The sequence below is a fragment of the Canis lupus genome, chromosome 15 (assembly GCF_011100685.1).
Source record: "Canis lupus familiaris isolate Mischka breed German Shepherd chromosome 15, alternate assembly UU_Cfam_GSD_1.0, whole genome shotgun sequence".
Taxonomy (NCBI): Eukaryota; Metazoa; Chordata; class Mammalia; order Carnivora; family Canidae; genus Canis; species Canis lupus.
In genome coordinates this window covers 55585485-55608936 of record NC_049236.1, presented here as the reverse complement: position 1 = coordinate 55608936, position 23452 = coordinate 55585485, and the positions used below count along the sequence as shown (strand labels likewise).

The 23452-nt window shown below is 36.3% G+C and overlaps 1 long non-coding RNA gene across 1 annotated transcript in view; it reads right to left on the bottom strand.

Moving 5' to 3' along the window:
* Positions 1 to 23234, bottom strand: part of LOC102156485 — a 47141-nt gene extending 23907 nt beyond the window's left edge. The window contains exons 1-3 of the long non-coding RNA XR_005370931.1: positions 23099 to 23234; positions 14006 to 14069; positions 7655 to 7847 (exon numbers count right to left, since the gene is read on the bottom strand). This is a non-coding gene — a long non-coding RNA (uncharacterized LOC102156485). The remainder of the gene's footprint in view (positions 1 to 7654; positions 7848 to 14005; positions 14070 to 23098) is intronic.
* Between the last annotated feature and the right edge of the window lie 218 nt (positions 23235 to 23452).

Below are 23452 nucleotides of genomic sequence, written 5' to 3'. Positions count from 1 at the left end.
TAGTAAGTGTAGTATGCTAGATGGTGGAGTGCTATGGAGAAAAATAAAGCGGGCAAGGGGATTGGGAATCCAGTCAATTCCAAATAGAGTAAACAAAGGAGGCTTCTCTTAGAAGGTGGCATAGGGTTAAAAACCTAGGAGTTAAAGGAACCAGCTAGGAGAATATCTGAAGAGTGATCATTTCAGGCAGAGTAGACAATAAGTACAAAGGCCCTGTGGCCAGAGAATGCCCCCGATTCTGGGTCCAGCAAAGTGGCCAAAGCAATTAAAGCAGAGTTGGAAAGGAGAGTAACAGTATGATAAAAGATCGTGTGGACACTTTAAAGAACTTTAACTTTCGTTCTGGATGATACGGAAAATCATTGAAAGTTTTAGGCAGAGGAGTGACATGATATGGCTAATTTTTAATAAGAAAAATGAAGTAGAAAAAAAAGAAAAAAAAAGAAAAATGAAGTAGGAGTTTGTGAATATTTTCTTCTAATTGACTCACCTAAAATTTTTAAAAAGACCAAGGGGAAGAAAACATAGAAGCAGGAGGTGATTACTTATGCGGCTATTCATAATTCAGTCAAGAGTTGATATTGACGCTTGCTAGGGGTGAAGATGGTAAAATATGACCAGGCTTTGTAATAGATGAGGATACCTCTTATAAAATTTTCTACTGAAATAGTGTGGCATGTGAAAGAGAGAAAATAAAAATAAATCCAGGCTTTAGAGCCTGAGCAACTGTAAAAATGATGTTGCCATTAACAGGAATGAAGAAGGAATGAGTGTATCAAGCTTTAGGAAAGGTTATTAGGTTGATTTTGAACATGTTGATATGGTTATTAGACTTCCCAGTGGAATGTAAAGTGGGGAGATGGATATATGAACCTGAACTTGAGGAGAGTCTGAACTAGAGTTATTCTGGAAATACAATTTTTGGGAATTGCATATTCATATAATAGTTAAGACTGCATGATATCATCCTAAGTACTAAGGAGTGTACTTAGAAGAAAAAAAGGTTAAGGTTTTGGGGAGGTAGAAAAGGTAGCAAAAGAGACTGAGAAGGAGAAGTGAATATGGGAGGAGGAAAGTCAGCATGCCATCCTGGAAGAGTTTCCATAAGGAGCAGTTGTCAACTCTGCCAAATGCTTTGGACAGCTGGTGTAAGATGCAGACTGAGTATTGAGCTCTGCATTTAGCAATAGGAAGCTCTTTGGTAACATTTTCAAGAATAATTTTGATGGAGAGGATAAGACTTTTATGGGAATAGGTTCAAGAGAGAATAAGAAGGGAAGAATTAAGGAAGAAGCAACTGCATGTTTTTATGCTGATAAAGATGATCCAGCAGAAGGAGACAAAATGATGAAGCAGGGGAGAGGAGATTGCTGAAGTCACATCCTTCAGTCATGGAGAGGTGACAAGATCTTGAACAACCACAGAATCTAGCATTCACAAGGAGCATATAAAATTCTTCCCTCAAAACAGGTGACATGGAGGGTCAGACATACCTAGCTGAAATTCTATGAAAAGATGAAGAGATGGGATCTTGTGGAAGCACTCTTTTAAATGCTTGTTTTCTTAGTAAAATAGGAAGCATGGTAGTAGCCTTATGCTCCTAAGGAGTTTAAAATAAAGGGAGTCAGGGGTGCCTAGGTGGCTCAATCAGTTGAACACTCGATTTTGGCTCATGTCATGATTTCAGGGTTATGGGGTCCAGCCCTGAGTTGGGTTCCATGCTCAGCAAGGAGTCTGCTTGAGATTCTCTTTCCCTCTGCCCCTCTACCCCTGCTTACTCATTTGCTCTCTCAAAAAATAAATAAATAATAAATAAATAAGTAAATAAATAAATAAATAAAAAATAAATAAAATAAAGTACAGAGAGAAAAAAAAGTACAGAGAGGATATATATATATATATATATATATATATATATATATATATCCTTTCTATATAGGCTATATATATATGGAAAGAGACAGAAGAACATACTAAATCAAGGCTGAATATGATCAGGGATAAAACAGATGTATCTGTGTGTCGCACAAACAGGACTCATGTGATGTTATCATAAAACTTTATTTTTGTCTTCCTTTACATTTATTCCAGGGAGCCTGTCTTCCACTGTCTGAAAATTATGTCAAGTCACCATATTTTCTCACTCATTTTCATTAATAAGAATCCCTCAATGAGTAATCAATATGCCCATTATTATTAATTAATAATCAAAACGTTAAACTTTATTTGAAGATAAAATGGCTCTACTTTACCAGTTTAGGCCTATTAAAGTTTGGCTTCCTTCAGTGAGACAGAGGCCACATTGGGCTTCTTTTTTATTTCAATCCTTCCCCCACACACCCCGATCCCCACGGTGATACCTTTTTTGTTTCATTTCTTCTCTCCATACTGTCTGTTGAATCATTCTGAAAATCCTATTTTAATTCTTTGAATGAGTTTGGTGATAGAATCCCATATAAAAGAACCTGTATTTCTAACCCTTTTTTGACCCTTTCAGTGTTTGACACTGGGAAGACAGAAGGAAGAGCAGAAAAGTCCTTACTGGGTTAACAGTATCATGAGCTAGCATTATGTAGTATGGGCCTGTGAGGTGTTTGAAGCTCACTTCACTTCTCTTAGGGAATTTGTAGCTCTTTGATGCATGTGATGCATTCTCTCTGGCTTAATACTGGAATCTCATAAGGAAAGTGGAAATCAGTTGTCTTGTGGCTTCAGCAGAAGCTGAGACTAAATTACTTCCATTATAGTATTCTATTGTGTAAATGGCAAATCAAATGTTATTATGTTTAGAGGAGAAGAGAGGAAGGTGATTTTTGCTTAGGAACATGAGGACAAAAGGAAGAGTCATTGAGATGAGTGTTAGGATTTATCCATACTGATGTTCATAGCAATTGGCACTCATATGTCTGACATCTCTGAATAAAGCAGCTAATGGCTTCCCATGGGTTCCCATGTGCTCTGCCATCTAACTGTACCACCTTGGGTACACATGACTGAACCAGAGATCAGGTCTTGAAATCAAAGCCATTGCGATGAGGTTGATGTTCATAAATTCTCTGTCCAATACAGGTTCTTTTATATGCGATTCTATCACCAATCAAATGCATTCAAAGAATTAAAATGGGATTTTTCAGAATGATTCAACAGACAGTATGGAGAGAAGAAATAAGACAAAAAGGTATTAATTGAGGAGAAGCCATGGGGTAAAATAAACCATGAGCAACCAGGTATCAAAGAACAGAGCAGAGAAATGTTGAAATCTGCTCATTAAAAGGAATTTAACAGCAGAAGTTGCAGAGTTGCTGGATCATCAAGATCATGAAACACATGATTCTACAGCTATATTTCCAAGGTGACCATGGGTTTATAGCTCCACAGACACCTGATTGATGGTTAAGAGAGGCTCAAGTTAAACACACTGGAGCTCAAGATAACCACATAGCAAAGCTGTGTGTACAGTCTCTCATTCTCCATCCCACACTGGGCTCCTCCATCACTCTGCCCATCCCAGGTAAAGGTACCACCAACCACCAGTTTCCTAAATTTAAACTTGTGGACTTACTCTTTGTTCTTTTTTCTCCTATTCCATCCAATCCACCAGAGCTCACTCTGCACAAGTCTCAAACAACCCCCTTCTCTTCTTCTTCTTCACTACTACCACTCTTCCAAACCCACAATTATTTTCTATGTATAGCATTATAATAGAACTTCTGCCTCTACTTCCCCTACCCCTCACCTCTCAATTCAATCTCCATTCAGCAGGCAAGTGACCGTTATGAAAATGTAAGTCAGATCATTCTGTTTATTTCATAAAACCTTCCTAGAGCATCTAGGTGGCCCATGGTTGAGTGTCTGCCTTTGGCTCCCGTCATGATCCAGGGGTCCTGGGATAGAATTCTGCATTGGGCTCCCCACACGGAGTCTGCTTCTCCCTCTGCCTATGTCTCTGCCCTTCTCTCTGAGTCTTTCATGAATAAATAAATAAAATCTTTAAAATAAATAAATTAAATAAGTGACCCCTCTCAAGGCTTCTAATCACACTTAAATAAAATCCACACTCCTTGCCTACACCACCGAGTCTTGGCCCTTCTTACTCTGTGACATTTATGGCCACCACAAAGGCTTACTTCTTGTCTCTCTAACTTGCCAAGACTACTTCTGCCCATTTCCTTTATCTGGGTTGTTCTTCCTTCTAATTTTACCATGGCTGGATCCATCTTGTCATTTAGTTTTCAACTTAAATGTCACCCCTCAAAGATTCCCTCAGTCACACACCCAGTCTTAAGTAACTATCCATTCGCTGTCTGGCACATTGCCCATTTTAAGTCTCCAGCACACCATTGATATTCTAGATGTGTTTGTTCACTTAATTTTTGTGTGTATGATTTGATCATTTTTGGTTGTTAGCTAATATAAAGTGAGTTCCATTGGAGTATATAGCCTTGTTTGCTTTTGTCATCACTGTAGCTCTGGTACTCAGAATAGAGATGGGAACAAGTTAATAAATCCGTGATGTTCAAATGCTTCTCTCTAAACCATGTTATATTATTTTTTATGAGAGCTAGACCTGTGACACTTAAGAATATTTGTTAACTTTTTCACTTTCTATTTACATTTATGATAAATTTCTGGTGATTGAGGTAAGCTTGAGTGCTCCTGTTTCTTGCATCTTTAAGTTCCCCAACATCCTGTACTTTCTCTGACCAAGGAGCCTTTGCGGGAACAGATTCCTCTACCCAGCTCACTGTTCCCAAACCCCTTTGATGTGATTGACATCAATGAATGTGTTCTTTATCAACCTAGATGTAATATTTTCCAGAAATCTTTACTGAACTCTCAGAGCTGGGTTAGGTCTTGTAGTTGTGAACTCCCAGAGAGCCACTGTGTGCTCCCACTTTGTAGCACTTGCCACTCCATTATGTAATTCCCTGTCTTGTTTTGTTTTGTCTCCTACCAGCTAGACTAGAATGTAAGCTGTTTATATACTTTGCATTGCAATTTCAGTTTTGTGGCATGACATCCCACTGGAAACAAAACAAAACAAAAGCTCTCCGTGTCTCTAATACTTTCCTGTTAGATTGCTAGAGGTGCTAACAGTAGTAGGTTCCTTTCTGAACACATAGTAAGAGCAATTGGAACCCCATATGAAAAGCTAAAGGACCTTCTGGAAAGGCTAAGGCAATATCAAAGTCATCACAATTCCATCCACATTTTTTACACTAGAGGGTACGTTTACCATTATTTAGAGAATGAACAGATCACAAACTATCTATGCTGGATGGATAGTATTGAAGTATATTGTGGAAGGTAGAGCGGGGAACCAATCTCTAAGAAAGCAACAGTGTGAGGAAAGATGTGGAGATTTGAAATTACTGAAGGAATGTGTTACAGCATTATAAACCAGTCTCAAGTCATCCAACCACCCCACTGATAATACAAGCACACAAAACTTCAGAATGATGGTGCCTGGGTGGCTCAGTTGGGTAAGCATCTGACTTTAGCTCAGATCACAATCTCTGGGTCCTGGGATAGAGCCCTGTGTCAGGCTCCCCACTTGGCAGAGAGTCAGGTTCCCCTCAACCTCTCCCTCTGCCTCTCCCCCTGCTCATCCTCTCTGTCTCTGTCTCTCTCTCAAATGAATAAATAAAATTTTAAAAGGATTTAAAATGATGACTTATTTAATGGACAAAATGGATTATTGCTCATTGATCACTGATAAAACCAATAGTAGTAATGCCAAAACTACTATTTTTAGTTGTTTGCACTTCAAATTAGTAGGATTTATGCTTTGTATCACTGATTATTTCCATAGTATGTAAACTGGTTTAGAATTTCTAGGTTTATATCTCATCACCTCTAATTCTCCTGGTCATTGAAGGCTTCTGTGGCCAAACACATGAAGCACTCTTCCCTTCCCCTGACTCTGACCTTTAGTTTAGATCTGATAATGAAATTACTTTTGCATTTTCTTCTAGAGCCACAGGAGACCCTGCCCAGCTCTTGCTTCGCTTGCTCCTATTTTCTCCTTTCCTTGTAGAGGATGTGAAGTCCAAAGTCTGGGCCTTTGCCAACATACTTCCTTGATGTCAAACTGCCCTTCCTCTCCTGCGCTTTAGACTACAGCCTATCCCTGGATAGATTTCCAATTCTTATGTTAATATCAGGTAGTTGGAAATTCTATTTTATCTTGCTAAGTTACCCTGAAGTTGGGCATCATTGAAGAATGGGCTTGGCAGCAAGTCACTGAAAAGCCTCCTCATAGCAGATTAAATAGAAATCATTTTATTTTTTTCCCCAAATAACAGAATCCTAGAGATGGGCAGGGCCTGATTCTGCTTTAGGACTCAGTGTGTCAGAACCAGTATTTCTGGGCCTTTCCATCAGAGTTACATAATGGCCACTTCAGCTCTAAACATATCAAAGGCAGGAAGAAAGACTTTGGTATTTGCAAATAATTATTGCTTTACTTGATTGCCACTTGTTGTCTGTATTACTTTATAGTTTGAAAAGCTCATTACATATAAAATGTCTAAATACAAGTGAGTAGTTGTATATTAAATCAAAGTTTTATTAAATAGCTGCTTGCATATAAATGTATTATTTCTTTAATGTTATAAAATGTGCTCTCATTTACAGGTTAGAGAGCTGTTGTTTTCATTTAGTCTCTGACTCTGGATTTTTCAGCCCAGCAGAAAATTGATCTTAAAATTCTTTGCAAGGGGTAAGAGTATAATTAGCCTAAGGACAATTTGTTCTAATGACAAACTGACATCAGAGAAGATATAAAACCTGAAAGACATCTTAAATTCATGTCCCTTTTGGTTTAAAAAATCTGTCCTGACACATACTCAATATTGGCACACTCACCATTCTTTCCATTAATTTATTTATTGGATTTATGAAGAACTTTCTCCTCTACAAACTCAATTTAATCTCATTCAGCTTTGTGGCTGTCATAGTTCATGTTTGTCTATCTAAAGGCATTAAACTTGGTCAAGTTTGAGTCAGTAAGAACATAATTCTCTGTTTTCCCTTCTCATACAAATATCAGTAACTGAAAGATAATGAAGAGTTAATGTACTTCCAAGCTATTTTGAACTCATATTCCATCTTTATATTCTAACTGATTGTTTCAAAGAGCAAAGTCTTCATGTGGATTTGGATTGTGAACTTACAGTATTTAGGCCTCTGATTTGCATTTTCTTCTTCTGTTTTCTATTAAATCTGTTTATAATAGCAAATGCCATTTGTTCCACATTCATGCTAACAAAAATCTGCATGGTAAAATGCCAGATTTACTAATTGGTGGTTTACTTCCTCTCTGCAGTTAAAAAAAAAAAAAAAAAATATATATATATATATATATATATATTTTATATTCACTGAAGGGAAGGATGGTATTTGATTTGGTGGCCTAAACAGATGAACCTGAGGCAGCCCAATCCTAGCTCTTTACAGGGAATGTGAAGGGACTTCAGAAATTTCCAGCAAATAAAAGAAGGATTTGCTGTACAAGAGAGTCCATGAAAACCCCGAGGCCTGAGTGGGAAAGAGGTGATGCATGGGAACTTAATGATCCGAAGGGAATAGCCAGAACCATGGGCTCTAACAATAGGTGCCACCAAGTCCCTCTCAAGCCAGAAAGGGTTCAAACCTTCAGAAGTGCAGGTTGAGATCACATGTACCACTCTGCAGCAGAGACGAGATAAGCTGCTGTTAAAAATTGTGGGTTTCTGGTTCCTGTAAGAGTGGCTTCTCAGTAAACACATCAGAGTTTATGAAGTGTGGTCTTCTCATTAGTAGAGAAATGGTGATGGTGTTGAGAACATCACAACTGGTCTGTGTCCCTAAGAAACAAAATATTTAGATTCTATTTTTCAAATGAGGCTCTAAACTCTTAGTTATTTGGGGACACTCAATTTCTGGGAGCAAGTGACAGTACTGAGTGAGAGATGGTCCTGCTCTCTCACGTAAATGCCAAGTCAACTGAATTTAGAAAGGTCAGTGCAATGTACAGACACATAACAACCTATAAAGTCATTGTGGTAGCTCTTGCCTATCCCTCTCACACGCAACTTCTCAAACATGCCTACCAAAAATAAGGGTGTGCAGATGAAAATCTGTATTGCTCATTAGAGAGCACTGATTTATATAGATGAAAGTTTACATTGCTTATCATAGGGTGATGATTTATGTTATATATTGTTAAAAGTGTCAATTCCAGGGTCCTTTATCCTAGTCTAGAGAAATATTTTGGAAATGAACACTTAAATATAGAACAGTGAAACACAAATTAAATGACCATGGCTGGTGACAGTTTGCTAATTTGCTTTTCTCTTTGTCTTAGTATTTTTGCTACTTCTCATTAATGCTCAGAGGGTAAAAAAGGAAAAGCACTGTTTGCTCTTAAGGGATTTAAGCAGTAAGATTTAAGAGTTGCTAATCAGAGTGATCACACAATTTTTTACATAAAATCAACTCACTTTGAGAACAAAAGGGAGTGTTATTAAAAATCACACCCTATAAGAGGCTTTGTATGAGTTTCTCTTTGGTAAAATGGGGTGTATTTTTGCCCTTTGATCTTCTGGTTACTTTTATGGAAATAATCAGAACACAAATATGAGTTTCTTATAGAGAGGTGACTCATTGTTTTAAAATTTTACCCAGGGCACTGCATTCTCGGACTTTGTCCAACGTAACGTCTAGATTGAATATGCCAATTGAAATTTTTGTGAGGAAGAATTTGAAATTACTTACAAGCAATTTATAACTAATTATGATTTTAATTACCCAGAGTTCACAAGTCCTCTTTCACTAAATAGAATTATGCTGACAAAGAGGGATGAGGAGAGGGAGGAAAGAAGGAAGAAAAATGGAAAGCAGTAAAGAGTAAGTCATGTAATAAAAGAATCCAAGTACTTTTAAATGATTGGACAAAAAGCATAAAAAATTTGGCTAAATACAAAACCATGTTTTCTCCTGGTGAGGAGAAATCACTGTGATAACTCAGCAGGAATATTCCTTGTCTCTTGGTGGAGGGTAAAATGGTGTCTTTTGCCTTCCAGATGGTGAGAGCCTCCAATTGTTAGACTCTGAACCACGAGAGGGCAGTGGCGTACTGGGTAGAAAACAGTCCTCAACAGAGAATGTTCTCTCCCCCACTCCCTCCCACCCAAGTAAGTCACACACAGTTAAAATAAGGAAGGAAAGATAGAAGACACAGGGAGAATCAGAAAGAAGAAAATGCCTTATAATGCAATGACATTTCATTTAAGATTTGAAGGGAGGGAGAAGATTATTTCAACATATCCTGAAAAGAATTGAAACCGACATTCTCACAGTTTTATAGAATGAATTATAGGGACTGTAAAAATACATTTAAGTTGAGAATTACAAGGGTCTTTTTCCATTTTTTTTAAGCAAAGCCCAATCATACAAAGTGGATTTCTGAAAATCTATCAAACTGTTGAAAAAATACAGTGAAATGGGCTGCAATCGTAGGTTTGCAACCACGTAGCTTCTATATTTTGAACTATTTTCTCTGGTGATTTTGTTACTAATAAAAGTCTGAATATGAGTCCTACAGAGTCGAAACATTTTTAAAAAAATTTTTTGCTTTTCCCCTTGATGAATAGTTCAAAGGCCTAATTATTCTACTCTAAATTAGCAGGTCATCAATAGCAACTGAGTCTCTATTGATTTAAGTGATTTAAATTCACCACATAAAATAAGATGGGATTCTATATTTTAACAAAAATGGTTGATTTCCTTTTTTTTCAAGGTACAAGTCATTTTTGTGACTGAGATGTTCTACTGTATCATCCTTAAGACTCAGAAATTTCTGTTTCTAAATGTATTTTTAGTATCAAGGCATCTGTTTTTTAGTACAGCATATGTTTGAGAGATTTATAAAGATGGCATTTTGTTAGGGTTTAGAAAGGAATCTGGTGAAAAGACTTGCACTGGTAGGGAGAAATTGCAGTTCCCGTCTTTAGCATTTAAACTGTTTATATGTTTGCACTTTTTAGGCAACCATTACTTAAAAATTAAGATGCTGCTGGGCACTCTTAAAAAAAAGTGTTAATAGATTTTTCAGTCTGTTTCAAATTCAGGAAGAAATCAGAATAGAAAGGAATTTACCTGTATGTATTCCTAGTTTTAAGCTGTATCTGTATTCTTCAAAAGATGTCAGTCAATTGATTTATTTTAAATGGAATCATATTTTTTATTGACTCATATAAACATTTCAGAGATACTTTATCTTTATTATTTGTTAGTGATTTGTCCTAAGCTTCTAAAATAGCAACTTTTCTTGAAAAAAAAAATAAGGAAGATTTTATTTCAAGTCTACTGGATAAAACAGGAGTGTTTGACATCCAGTAATTTGCTGAAGTTGTCTCTCTAAAGAATTTGGAATATGTAAACACTTGATATGACAAATTAATTGGAATATGCAAAAGAAATTTAATAGTGCAGTCACATATATATTTAGACAGAATTCCCTCAAACTTACAGCTTCTACAACTTTCAAATGTCAATCTAACATTTTATTGAAAAATGAAATGAAAATTTTATGAATTTAAAATTCCAGAATCGTAGCTCATATATGTAGTATTCAGAGCAAAACTGTCAAATATTGAATGAAGTCATTGTAGTATTAAAGCTGAACCAGTTCCATGGAACTGGAGGGTATTATGCTGAGTGAAATAAGTCAATCAGAGAAGGACAAACATTTTATGGTCTCATTCATTTGGGAAATATAAAAAATAGTGAAAGGAAATAAAGGGGAAAGGAGAAAAAATGAGTGGGAAATATCAGAAAGGGAGACAGAACATGAGAGACTCCTAACTCTGGGAAATGAACTAGGGGTGGTAGAAGGGGAGGTGGGCGGGGGTGGGGGTGAATGGGTGACGGGCACTGAGGTGGGCGCTTGACGGGATGAGCACTGGGTGTTATTCTATATGTTGGCAAACTGAACACCAATACAGAATAAATTTATAAAAAATAAAATAAAAAAATAAAGCTGAACCAACTATAATTCAGAAGCCTTCTTGCTCCCTTTACATAAGTGGTCTCAAAGATGGAATGTGTGTGTGTGTGTGTGTGTGTGTGTGTGTGGGTGGGTGTGTGTGTGTGTGTTGGAGGTAGGGTTCCCTGCAAAATTAACTCAAAAGTAAGTAATACTGTATTTATTCATATGATAAGACAACAATTAGGTATTTTCCACTACGCTAATATCATTTCTACAAAGAAAAATCATATCAACGATGAGCTATAAATATTGTATTTATACAATTCAAGGAGTTTTAATTATGTTTCTTTGTGCAGAGGGGGTACATGTTTTTGGGAGCAATGTATGTATGCAATACACACACACTAAAAGAAAGAGCAAGTTAATGGAAATAATCACTATATTATTAAAGTAGGAGTTGTTCTTTATAAATGTTGACTTCTTTGACAGCTTTATAAGGTACTGCTATTACCCTCATTGTACAAATAAGAAAACTGAGGAGCAAAGAGATCAATTAAATTATCCAAGATAACACAGCTAATTGAGCCAGAGTTCAAAACTAGACCCTGCGGCCACAGACCTTATGCTCCTCATCACAATACCACACTGCCTCTTCTTAACATTATTCAAGACCAAAAGGGGTGATACTAGCATGCAGGTCCATGGTCTTGCCTCAAAACGGTAATGGCGTATTCATTATCAAAATGGCTCTGATTGCTTTAGTATTTGGGTGAACAATTTATATTACCTTCCTTTCATGCCAACCTCCTGCCCACATTCTAACTGGTATTAAATTGAATTAATAATTTGTGTTTGTGATTCTTTTTTATTGAATCTAATTAAAAAATTCTGAGGTTTCTCACATCTATCCATTTTGAGGAGGACCTGCTGTCTGATATTTTAACTAGATTCCAAACATACTTTTTATTATAGTTATAAAAATGAAGGAAAGCTTTGTAGCTCGTACTGACTGAAAAATCTTGAAGAAAAATGTCTTTATTTCTGTGCAACCGTTAATCAAAAAGAAAGGTAAAGCTAGACCTCTTTTGATTATTTAAGTCACTGACTTTCTTATGATAACATGATAGTGGACTTTTTCATTGCTTAATTGAATTTTGTGGATCTCAAAGGTCAACATGATGAAATCACTCAAAAACTTCTTTGAGCAATACAAAATATTGTTTGGTATAGTTATTCGGGAGAGTTATGTAAGAGGAAAGTTTGGTATAGTTATTCGTTAGCCTACATTGTTTTAAGGTAAGTCAAATTTGTGCAGTAATTGTCAATTTACTTCAGTTTTATGTTGATTAATTGGAATAAAAATAGGAATAATGGAAGCAATTGTAGGCCAATAAATAAAGCTGTGGGTAAGATTTGGTTTTTTTCTCCTTCCTTGCCATGAATATTTTACATAAAATTATTTGGAAGGAACTTTTTTCTTACTGATTATTTTTATTTCTCAAAAATCTAGGGTACTTTTTTTTTGATAGAAAGGTTAGAGAACATACGTGCATTGCAACCACTGATGGCACTACATTTTATTTTCCACCCCTACTCTCTATTCTGACCTTCTGTATCTAACTTAACATGTGTGTTGATGTCACTTTTTTTTCCCTTTTTTTCCTGACAGGTATATTTTCCTGCCTTTGGACATATAGTCAGGGTACAAACAATGATAAGTATAAAACTTACCCCACTCACTGATTTTTTTAATGCTCTATCTTAATGCTTTAATTTAAGCTCTCTCATTGGGGCTTAAAGATTAGGGAAGACATAAGCCTTGAGGTGATGCAAAACATAATTTGTATATTTTCTTTATCTCTTAGAGCCTCTTGATTTCTTAGGCCATGACGGAGTCACAGTTATAAATCTGATTACTTCCTAAATATTTTAACCATCAAGTCACAGTTATGAAATCTAATTATTTCCTAAAGCATTTTAATCTTTTCAGTGGAAAGAGTAGGAACAGATGAGTCACAAAGTGTCTATTTGGAAAAATAAAATCTTAATTTCCATGTTGTGACTCACCTTCCACTACTAACCTTGGAGATTCAAGATGTGATCCTATGAAAGTTTTTTTTATTGTCACTTAATGCACTTCCATTAAATCTGAGTCCCAGGCAACATGTATCACTAATGCCTTAGTGGTAGTGTGTGGTGTTTGTGTTTGTGAGGTCTGTAGTGACATCTCTCAAACCACATATACCACATTGTGTTCTGTTTAATTGGTTTCTTTTCTAGGTGCTGAGACCACCGTTTTGAGAAAGCTTGATTCAATGAATCCTCTCCAATGGAATCAGCTGCCTCAGGACCTTCTTCATGGAACTGACATTTACCTAAGTAATTGTCTTCTCTTTTCTCATTTCCCCATAATTTAATTATCAGTATTTAAAAGTGACAAGAAAGAACTTGCAAGGGCTGTGATAGCAAATAACTGGAGGACTGAGGCTGGATAAGTAACCCAGGACTCTATGAGGGTTTAGTAACCTCATGATCTGTCCAATGTGTATATTTCTATTTTATTATTATTTGGTTGCAAAGAGCATTCCAGTAAATTAAACATTTTTATGAAAGTAGCAGGATATAAATTAAAGTAGCAGAAACTGCTATCAAACTAGAAATATAGGTATAAATGAGTATGAGGTTTGAAACTATATAAAGAAAGATAATTTGTAAACTTGTTTCTACTTCAGTGTAGATAATTCTGATTATATGACCAGCAGTTGCCTGGCATTAAAATCCAACAAATCCCACATCTAGAGTATTTACTCACAGTAAATCTTCTAGGGTTTCACTGATCTATATAAAAAGAAAGGAATTGAAGTAAACTATGAAATGGAGCAAAGAGAATTTGTGCAAATTCATTCCAAATACCAATGAATATGCCTGGACCAATGCTAAGATTTCAGATGAAGAACATATATTGAATGTGTTTTAGGATCATTAGGCAGAAAAAAAACATTGGATCACTGTTGCTACAGTACAGTGACTTACCAGCCTTCTTCATGCTTAATTAGAAGTTTCTAGAGCACAGAAGTTATCAAATCTCCCACAGAGGCTGAAAAGGAGAGCAAAGAACACAGAGTCAAACTTCTCAATGTTTGACTAAGTCATTAATTTTAACTGCATTGCAATCTGAGGTCTGTTGTAAAGAGAGTGAAGAAGTCAGAGAGAAGCAGTAAAATAGTATGAACTAGTTAGAAAGTAGGATTTCTGTGATACACAGTGAGCTGACTGCAATGAATAGAGTTTAATAAATCTTGGCTGCTCCTGGGGAAAAAAGAACACAGAAACATTTTTTGGCAGTGTTATATATGATGAACGATATTGAATAATAAAATAAGTAACTTCCTAGGAATTTAATATGATGCACACTTCAGTTATGTTGGATTGTAAAAAAGAAATAATTTCTAATGATGGAATTAGGGCTCAAAGACCTTATTAATCACCAAGGAAATATAATTATTTATATAGGATAGTATCTTCATTCAAAAAAAAAAAACTCTCATTTGCTTTACAGAAAGTCTGTAAAAGTAGAGGAAAAAAAAGCATGCCATCAATCCATTTCATATTTATTTACTTTTTGTCCTTCAGTTCTCTGGTCACTACATAATGGCTTTATCTCCTTTTTACCCATGTGTTCAAAGGTCCTACTGATATCTGGAAAATAACTATTTACAAACATGGTTTTTAAAATGGCAATCCTACTAAACTGCATAGTCTAACACATGGTTTAAAACAAAGAAGAAATAATCTCACTATTAATTACATAAAAATGGGTAAAATAATAGCTTAGAATTCCATTCTGATTCAGAGGGAAAACAAAACAAAACAAAACAAAAAAACATTGTCCAATAGAGAGGTCTCATCTGAAGAACTGACTGAGGAAGGAATTGCTGCCAACTTTACTTTTATAGTTATTGACAAGATTCAGTTTCTGGAGGATAGTGAAGCTGAGGGCTTGCATTCCTGATGGCTGTTAGCTGGAGACCACCCTCAGTTCCTCTCCAAGACGGCAACTTATAAGTAACCAATAAGAGAGAGACAGCCTGCTGGGAAGGCAGAAGTCACTATCTTATGTAACTTAATCACAGGCATGATATCCTGCCATCTTTGCCATATTCAATTGGTAGTAGGTCCCACTGACACTCAGTGGAGGATGTCACATGAGGACATAAATACCAGGAGGTAAGAGGTATCATTGAAGACCATACTGGAAGTTATATTCACCAGGTGCCTTTCCTGCATCCACCACTTCTTTGCTTCCTGATTTCTTTACATACTGGATCCTTATGAGAAAATATGAAAAAACAAACCAAAAATTGGCCACATAATTTCTATCAAGAAACAAATAATTCTATTTTGTTTTTTTAAAAGATGTGTAATACCTCATTCTACAGAAAATATGAGGCAACTGAAGGTACATTCAGTGAAAAACACTACAGAAAATATAAAGCAGAATGGATTATCAGGATGACATAGAAGAAAAATGAAATGCATTTTTATTCAATACATGAGGTTTCATACAGGTGTTATTGCTGCCCTGAGAATTTGGCTTTGGTTATTTAGGAAGTTTTAAAGCAGTAAGAAAAAAATGACTGTTTAAATAGTTCTCCATGTCCTTGAATAAAATGTGTATCATTTTTCAAGGGAAACAAAGTCTCTCCTAGTATTTATTCTAAAATAATGTGTTTTTGTTTGGTTTGGTATTTAATAGAATTATGTGAAATAAACCTAGACATCTAAATTTTTTCAGCAAATGGAAATACCAATCCTGATAGGCTATTTTTGGTATTTTTTCCCTGGTGAAACTCAGAGCCTACTTTAAACACACACCTTACTGGGGAGTAATTCCAGAGCGGCCAATATAATAGGGTCCAGTTAAGCAAGTTTCTCATGGCTTGATTTGAGCCCTGAAGATAATAGTGGCTATGTAGATTCTAACTCTTGTTTAAAAACCTCCAATTCATATTGTTTTTGTTAGTTGGGTTTTATGACATTTCAGTGGTGGCCAACTGGATGTTTTACTCTTTAACTTAGGCATTGTGTGCAGGTCTCCATCATGACAGTTAAGGGTGAAATCATGTGTTTTAAGAATCACATGAAGGTGGCAAAGTTGATCTTCTTTGAGAAAATAGGAGAAATGAAAGTATACCTTAATTTGTTTTCCCTAATAGGAGATTCCTGGACAAGGCAATGGATACACTAAATCAATCCATAGTGATAACATTTTAGGTATGATGATAACACATGGCCAGGACTGTTATTTTGTGAAGAGATGAGTAATCAGGTGCCTTTCAAGCCTTTTCATGAAGGCTTGTCTCCTCATACATTTTTTTTTTTTTTTTTGCTTGAGGACAATTGACAGAATGAACTAATTTCTAATCTATTATATCTGTGGCTGTGGGGGACACAGAGGGAGCAGAAAAAGAAATAAAGCAATATTTGCTTCCTAGACACAAAAATATTGATAGTAACAGTATAGGAGAAAGATTATATAGCAGTTAATAGCGAGTTTGCATTTCAAAAGTGAAATAAATTTCAATATAATCAGGAAGTATTTTTGTCTTTGATTTAGATTCTTTTGGTTAATATTTACTAAAGGCAGAGCCATCAAAACTATGTGGTCTTCTAAAAGAGTTGTAGATAGAGTAACATTATCTTTCTATTATTTTTTTTTCATTATCTTTTTTATTATTAAGGGGAAAATAAAACTAGTAACTAAATTCTTTTTGGGGGGCGGGATTTTATTTATTTATTCATGAGAGACAGAAAGAGAGGCAGAGACACAACACAGGCAGAGGGAGAAGCGGGCTCCATGCAGGGAGCTCAATGTGGGACTCGATCCCAGAACCTAGAGATCACGCCCTGAGCCAAAGGCAGATGCTCAACCACTGAGCCACCCAGGTGTCCCAGTAACTGAATTTTTAAGGAGGCTGAAATGCATATATAGTATTTTTATATTATTTTAAATTTAAGTAAAAAATGGTTGGACTATGTTAGTTTATTGATTGGTGGAATTCATATATTTCTTTTTGTTTGGAACATATTATCAGCATCATGAATTTTACCAACAAATGTTCGCTGAGTGTCTCCTATGGGAAGATAACTACAATAGGTCCCTGAATCTATTATTCGTTCAACAAACAGAATTCTAGTTAGACAATCAGGCTATTAGTCTACTTTATGTATCTATGTTAATTTAATATACAAATGTAATCTATGTTAGTAAGTAATAAATGTCAAATGAGTTATGATATAAGTGCTGTGGTATGATGATGATGAGAATGGAGTGGGGGTAAAGTCACTGTGGACGGAAGTGGCCAGAGTCTTATCAGTTCTACGAAAAGCTCTCTAGACACAATTGTGCATCATACATAGGCCATTAAAATCACATGGATAATAGGAAAGGTAGTTAGGAAGAGAACAGAATCCATATGTCCTATTTCTCTACCCGTTCTCTATAACCAAAAGTTCTAGAATATCATTGAGTGAGAGCTTTAGTTATCTGAATGGCATAATATGACGTGGTTTCAAAATGGTCTTCTCATCACTAGGAGCCACTTCTAATACTGAAGTGTCTTTTTGTAAGGAGAAACATATTACTGCTGTACACACAACACATATTCTCTTTTTCTGTGAGTCAAGGCTGGGCAAGGTGAAGCTGATAGTGTATCAGGGTGGAAGAAGAGGACCATCATTTATAGCTTAGTTATGTTTTTGCTACAGTGCTTAGATTTTGGAATAAATATATATGATTAAAGAAGCCTGCTGAGCAGCATGCTTTTAATGACAGAATGTGAATTGATTTTGTGCCTGCTGTTCAGTCAAATGATAAAGGGGGTCAATATTTCTCAATTTTGAGAAGTTTTTGTATGGCCTGGGAACCTAAATACAAGTCAGAGGGAAACATAAATACACTTACAGGGATAGTCAAGTGGGAATATTTCTAGTTGGTCATAATGAATATCACAAGGGCGGGGTTGATTTTTCAAAAGTAAGGAATAGGAAGACTTTCAGGAAAGCATCCAAATTAGGCTCTTTGCTACCAAATCATTTTAAAACATACCACCTGCTTACTGTGTTCATCGTGTTGGCAAAAAGGTTTCTATCCTCATATTCTTAACTTGATAACATGAATTTAATATTTGCAACGTACTTTACCATTTTATCTTACTTGATTGCCCCAAGAATCCTCTGAGGATTTTCTTTGATCATCTTTATCAATTTAAAAAATGAAATAAAGAAGCCATAAAAGCAAAAGTTCAATGAGTTATTTGCAAATGCATTTCTTCTTCTAGGGAAGTTACAGGTTTCACTTTGTCTCCTTTATTTCTGGGAGGCAATCTGCTTACTTTGGTTATTTCCGGGTGGTTGTGCTGGTTAGAAATTATTGTTTGCTGAGTTTTCCCCCAAGGTACACTTTTCTTTCCCACCCAACTTTTGGCTCATTAGGCGCATCAGGTTGATTCTCCTTGACTGAAAGCTGTTAATGAGCAAGACTTCGTTAGCTCATTTAGTGTCCAGTGAAATGTTTGCTTGGGACATAAGTAGCCACTGTCAGCCCACTGTCAGAACAAGAGAGAATGAAATGTTCCAGCTGTTTACCCACTGCCATTCTGGACCCAACAGGAAGAATAAAAATAAATGTTCTCATTTTAAATTGCCTCAGGAAAAGCCCAGAGTATTATTAACCTGGTATATTTTCACACAGTCACTATTATTAAAACCTCAGGTCCCTGCAAAACAGGATTCAGGAGCTCGTGTTAGTTTCTCATAGAAATAGTTCCAAAGTATAAAACTTCAAGATGGGCTCAGTATTCTTTAAGAAATCGAACCCTGCTATTGATGTCATACAGAGATGAAAACTACTGACCTATGAGAAAATAGCCAAATAACTTAAAATGTAAAACCTGGTGAATCAAAATTAAGAGAAAGATATATTTTATTCAATTTCATAGGCAGTGTGAGTCTCCTTACCTTGTAGATAAAGAGAGAAATGATGCATATTTGCAATTATTATAAAAAGGTATGTGTGATGGGATGCCTGGGGGGCTCTGTGGTTGAGCGTCTGCCTTCGGCTCAGGTCGTGATCCTGGGGACCTGGGATCGAGTCCCGCATCGGGTTCCCTGCAGGGCACCTGCTTCTCCCTCTGCCTGTGTCTCTGACTCTCTGTGTGTGTCTCTCATAAATAAATAAACAAAATCTTACAAAAAAAAAAAGATCTATATGATGGCAATGGGAGGAAAACAAGGAAACAGAAGACGGAGGCATGTCATGGTGAACTATTTTGAATGCTCACTAAATAATTCAACAGATTCACGAAATTGTGGGTAACATGTGTGACTTTAAGGAGAATATTTCATGTGAAGAAAAATATCCAATAAACAGCAAATCGTACCATCTTTCTAACAAATCTCACCCTTCCTGATCCCAATTGTTTTATTAGTGCAGATGAAACTATATACTTGATTTAGGAATGCTGAATATTTTTTCTATTGTGTCTTTTCTGTGTTGGGGGAGGATTTCCCCCTCCATCCCAATATATGTTCCGTTTTTGGGTGGGTTAAACTCTTCCACATTGCCAATGAATTTTTGAGATTGTCATGGATATAATTTTCAGTCATTCAAGAAAATACTTATTTGCTTAATCATGGTCAGAACCCATTTTGCTTTTACATCAGATCCCATGTTGTTTGACTGCCCTTACTGGATCCATGGAGCTTCTTTTTCCTAGCAGGCTTTCTTTGGATATACTTAGGAAGGAGAATTTAATATTTTTAAATTCAAATGGCAGGTTCTGATGCTTAGCTCATGTTATGACCAGATAGTAATGGGGGAAAACAGCCACTCTAGCTCTTGTTCCCATAGCAGAAGGTAAACGGGAAAGGAAGATGCATACACAGTTCCACCTTATTTCTGCCTAAGATGGTAGTAAATATTCACGTTATTTGTTGCTGAATATGGACATCATGTTCAAGTCATCGGTGAGATTTAATTAAATGCTACTGTAAACTAATGAAAAGGATTAATCCAGATTTAGAGCTGAATGGTTAGAAAGTACATACTCTATCAAAGAAAGAATGTTTTCCTTAAAACTTCAAAATTGCATTGAAAATCAGTGGTAAAATTATGGTACATTCCAGGAAGAGAGAGAAGCTGGTGAATGATTTCTGATAATTATACCAAAGGTGATAGACTTTGGCGCTCAATTTAAAAATAACCAAGTTAGTTGCTCAGCAGAAGTTGTGTGCTCTTTAACCCTTAATTTTGACAATGCATCCTTGAGTGACTTCCAAGGTTCTAGCCCTCAGAGCTTCCACACCTGAAATTCCCCTTTTCATGCTTGCCTCGATGCTCTGGAAGGGTAGTGATTGCCAGTGGGAAAGATCTGGCAGGTAGAATAATGGAATGTGGTTTCAAGACTTGTTATAAGCTGCCAAATCTGTGCCCTGAGTGAAGGCCAAGTTTTCCATAGATGAAAGGAAATTCAGTATTGGCTCTTGGCCTACTTCCCCTCAGGCAAAAATTGCCAATTGAGCTGTTTTGGTTTAAAACGGATGTCAGACTAATTTTATCTTTCTTCTTCTCCTTCTCCTTCTTCCTTTTTTTTTTTTTTTTTTTTTTTTTTTTTTAGTTGTGCTACTTCTTTGTCCAGCTCAGCAATCTCATGTTCCTATTTCTGCATAAGACTGCAGTTTAGGCTGAGGAAATGATGGTCTTACCAAAAGGAGAAAACATTCACTTGAAAATATGGGAAAAGTCATTCTAATCTAGCTGTTCTCCAATATCTTTTGTTTACTCCCAAAGAAATAAAAATTTTAGGAGTGCCTGGATGGCTCAGTTGGTTAAGTGTCTGCCTTTGGCTCAGGTCATGATCCCAGGGTCCTGGGATCAAGCCCTACGTGGGTCTCCTTGCTCAGTGGGGAGCATGCTTCTCCTTCTTTTCCCCACTCGTGTTCTCTCTCACTATCTCTCTCTCTCTCTCTCTCTCAAATAAGAAAATCTTCAAAAAAACTTAGCAGAAAATTTGGCTTTCAAGAATAAAGACTACACTTTCCAACCTGTCTCACTACTTAGGCAAGTCTCGATGACTGGGTTCTGGCCACTGGAGTTATAGTGGAAGTGAGCTGAGGTAGCTTCTAGGAGCATCCCCTCAGAAACACCTGGAGGACACTTTTTCCTTCTTGTCTTCTCTTTTTTCAATTCTGTAATTTGGAAAGTGAGGTTTTTTGGGTAAGCTGCCCCAAAATATGCCACTTTGGCACATGTGGATTATTTTAAGCTGCAGACATTTGGGGTCAGGAATTGCTTTTTATCTCCCCCTTAACTGCCTAAAATAATTTTGATTGGGGGTCTATGCCAGGAAGAGATAGATCTATTATCAAAGATAATTTTTTTTAAAGATTTTGTTTATTTATCTATTTCCATATTTTCTTTTATTTAAGTTTAATTTGCCAACATATAAATTATTTAAGGAGAGGGAGGAGCAGAGGGGGAGGGAAAAGGAGGGGGAAAGAATCTCAAGCAGATGCCACACTAAACACAGGGCCGGAGGTGGGGTTTCATCTCACCACTCTAAGATCATGACCTGAGCTGAAACCAAGAGTCAGATGCTTAAACACTGAACCACACAGGTGCCCCCAAAGATAACTTTTTATATCAAAAAGACTTATCTGCATGGCATGGCAAACACTTATGTAGCAGGCATTTGTTCTTATCTTCCTGTGAATTGTCTTCCTCCTCTTTGAAGCCACAGACCCCTACCCCAGTTTTCTTCAGCTCGGAATAACGTATAAGCCTCAATTGCCTAAGTGCCTGGGAGTCTCATGTCTTTGTGGGACTCTCATACATATGTAAGTAAATTTCTCTTTTTTCCTGTAAATATGTATTATGTCAATTTAATTATTAGATCAGCCAAAGCACTAGAAGGGAAGAAGGGAAAAGTTTTCTATCCAACAGGAGATGGATATAATGACTGAAGCTGTATCTTGGACTATAACTATGAAGGCCACACTTAGAAAGGAGCAAAGAGAAAGTTTTAAGGAGTCTGAATGTCTGAGGTCTTCATGGAACTTTGTTGGCTTTCACGACTATGAAGGGCTTTGTAGATGGCCTTGACCATCCTGAAATTGTGAAAATCCAGACTTACACATAAAGGGAAATTAAATTTCTGACTTGTTAAAGTGATTGTATTTTGAACTTTCTGTTATTCACAACTGAAACTAATCTTAATAATTTAAAATGTTTTGTTTTGTTGAAAAAATGTTTTGTTGAAAAAGTTTTGTTTTAAAGTAACCAATACTCTAAAATTTTAAGACAGTTTTGTTTTTTACTTGTGTGCTCCAACTGGGCAGGTGTGATTAAACTAGGGATGTCATAGATACACATAGTCTTTTTAAAATTAGTTTGGAATCCTACTCTAAAGACACTATGGAACTTTAAGGAATGTTCTTGAAATGCATGTATTTTCAAAGGCAGATTTTTAAAATATGACATAAATCTAGCTTCTGTGTAGTAGTTTAATGCAATCCTACAATGTCTGACAATGGTCTCAATAAAATCATTAGCAATAAGAAATTAAATAATACTATTTAATTTAACTAAACATTTTTACTGAAGATAGGGATTTTTATTTGGAACCCAAAAAACTCTGATATGGATAGCAACATTTATACTAGTAGTAGCCAAATAAAAGTTGTAAACAGCTTGCATGAAATACAAACTGGGAAAAAATATTTTAGTATGTTGATCTCACTAATTTAATTTTAATCGATAAGCATCAGTTTCAGTGAACACGGGTATATGAACAGAATATTTGTGTCCTCCTAAAATTCATATGTTGAAGTTCTAATCCCCAGTATGATGGTATTTTGAGATAGATCCTTTGAGGGATATTTAGAGTTAAGAGTAGGTCCATGTGATGAGATTGGTGGCCTTATAAGAACAGGAAGAGAGATCTCTATGTTTTCACACACACACACACACACACACACACACACACACACAGAGAGAGAGAGAGAGGAAAGGCCATGTGAGGATATAGCAAGAAAGTGAACATCAGCAAACCAGAGGAAACATCTCACCAGAAGCCGACCTTGGGGCACGCTGGCGTCCTGATGTCTGACTTCCATCCTCTAAAACTGTGAGAAAATAAATGTCTATTGCTTAAGGCATCCAGTTTATGGGGTTTTGTTATGGCAGCCTGAGCTGACTGAGACTGTGGGTTATTATCAGATATCCCACATAAGCCATTATACATTAATGTAAGTGATGAGTCATTTCAGTGGGACACTTATCTTTGGTCTGCCATTACTTGTTGGCACATTGTGGTCTACACCACTTGCTATTTCTCTTTCCACAGTCAGGGGTTTTATGGGCAATAATTGGGTTATATGCAGTACCATTATTGTCAAATACTCTTGTTTTAGATGACCTCA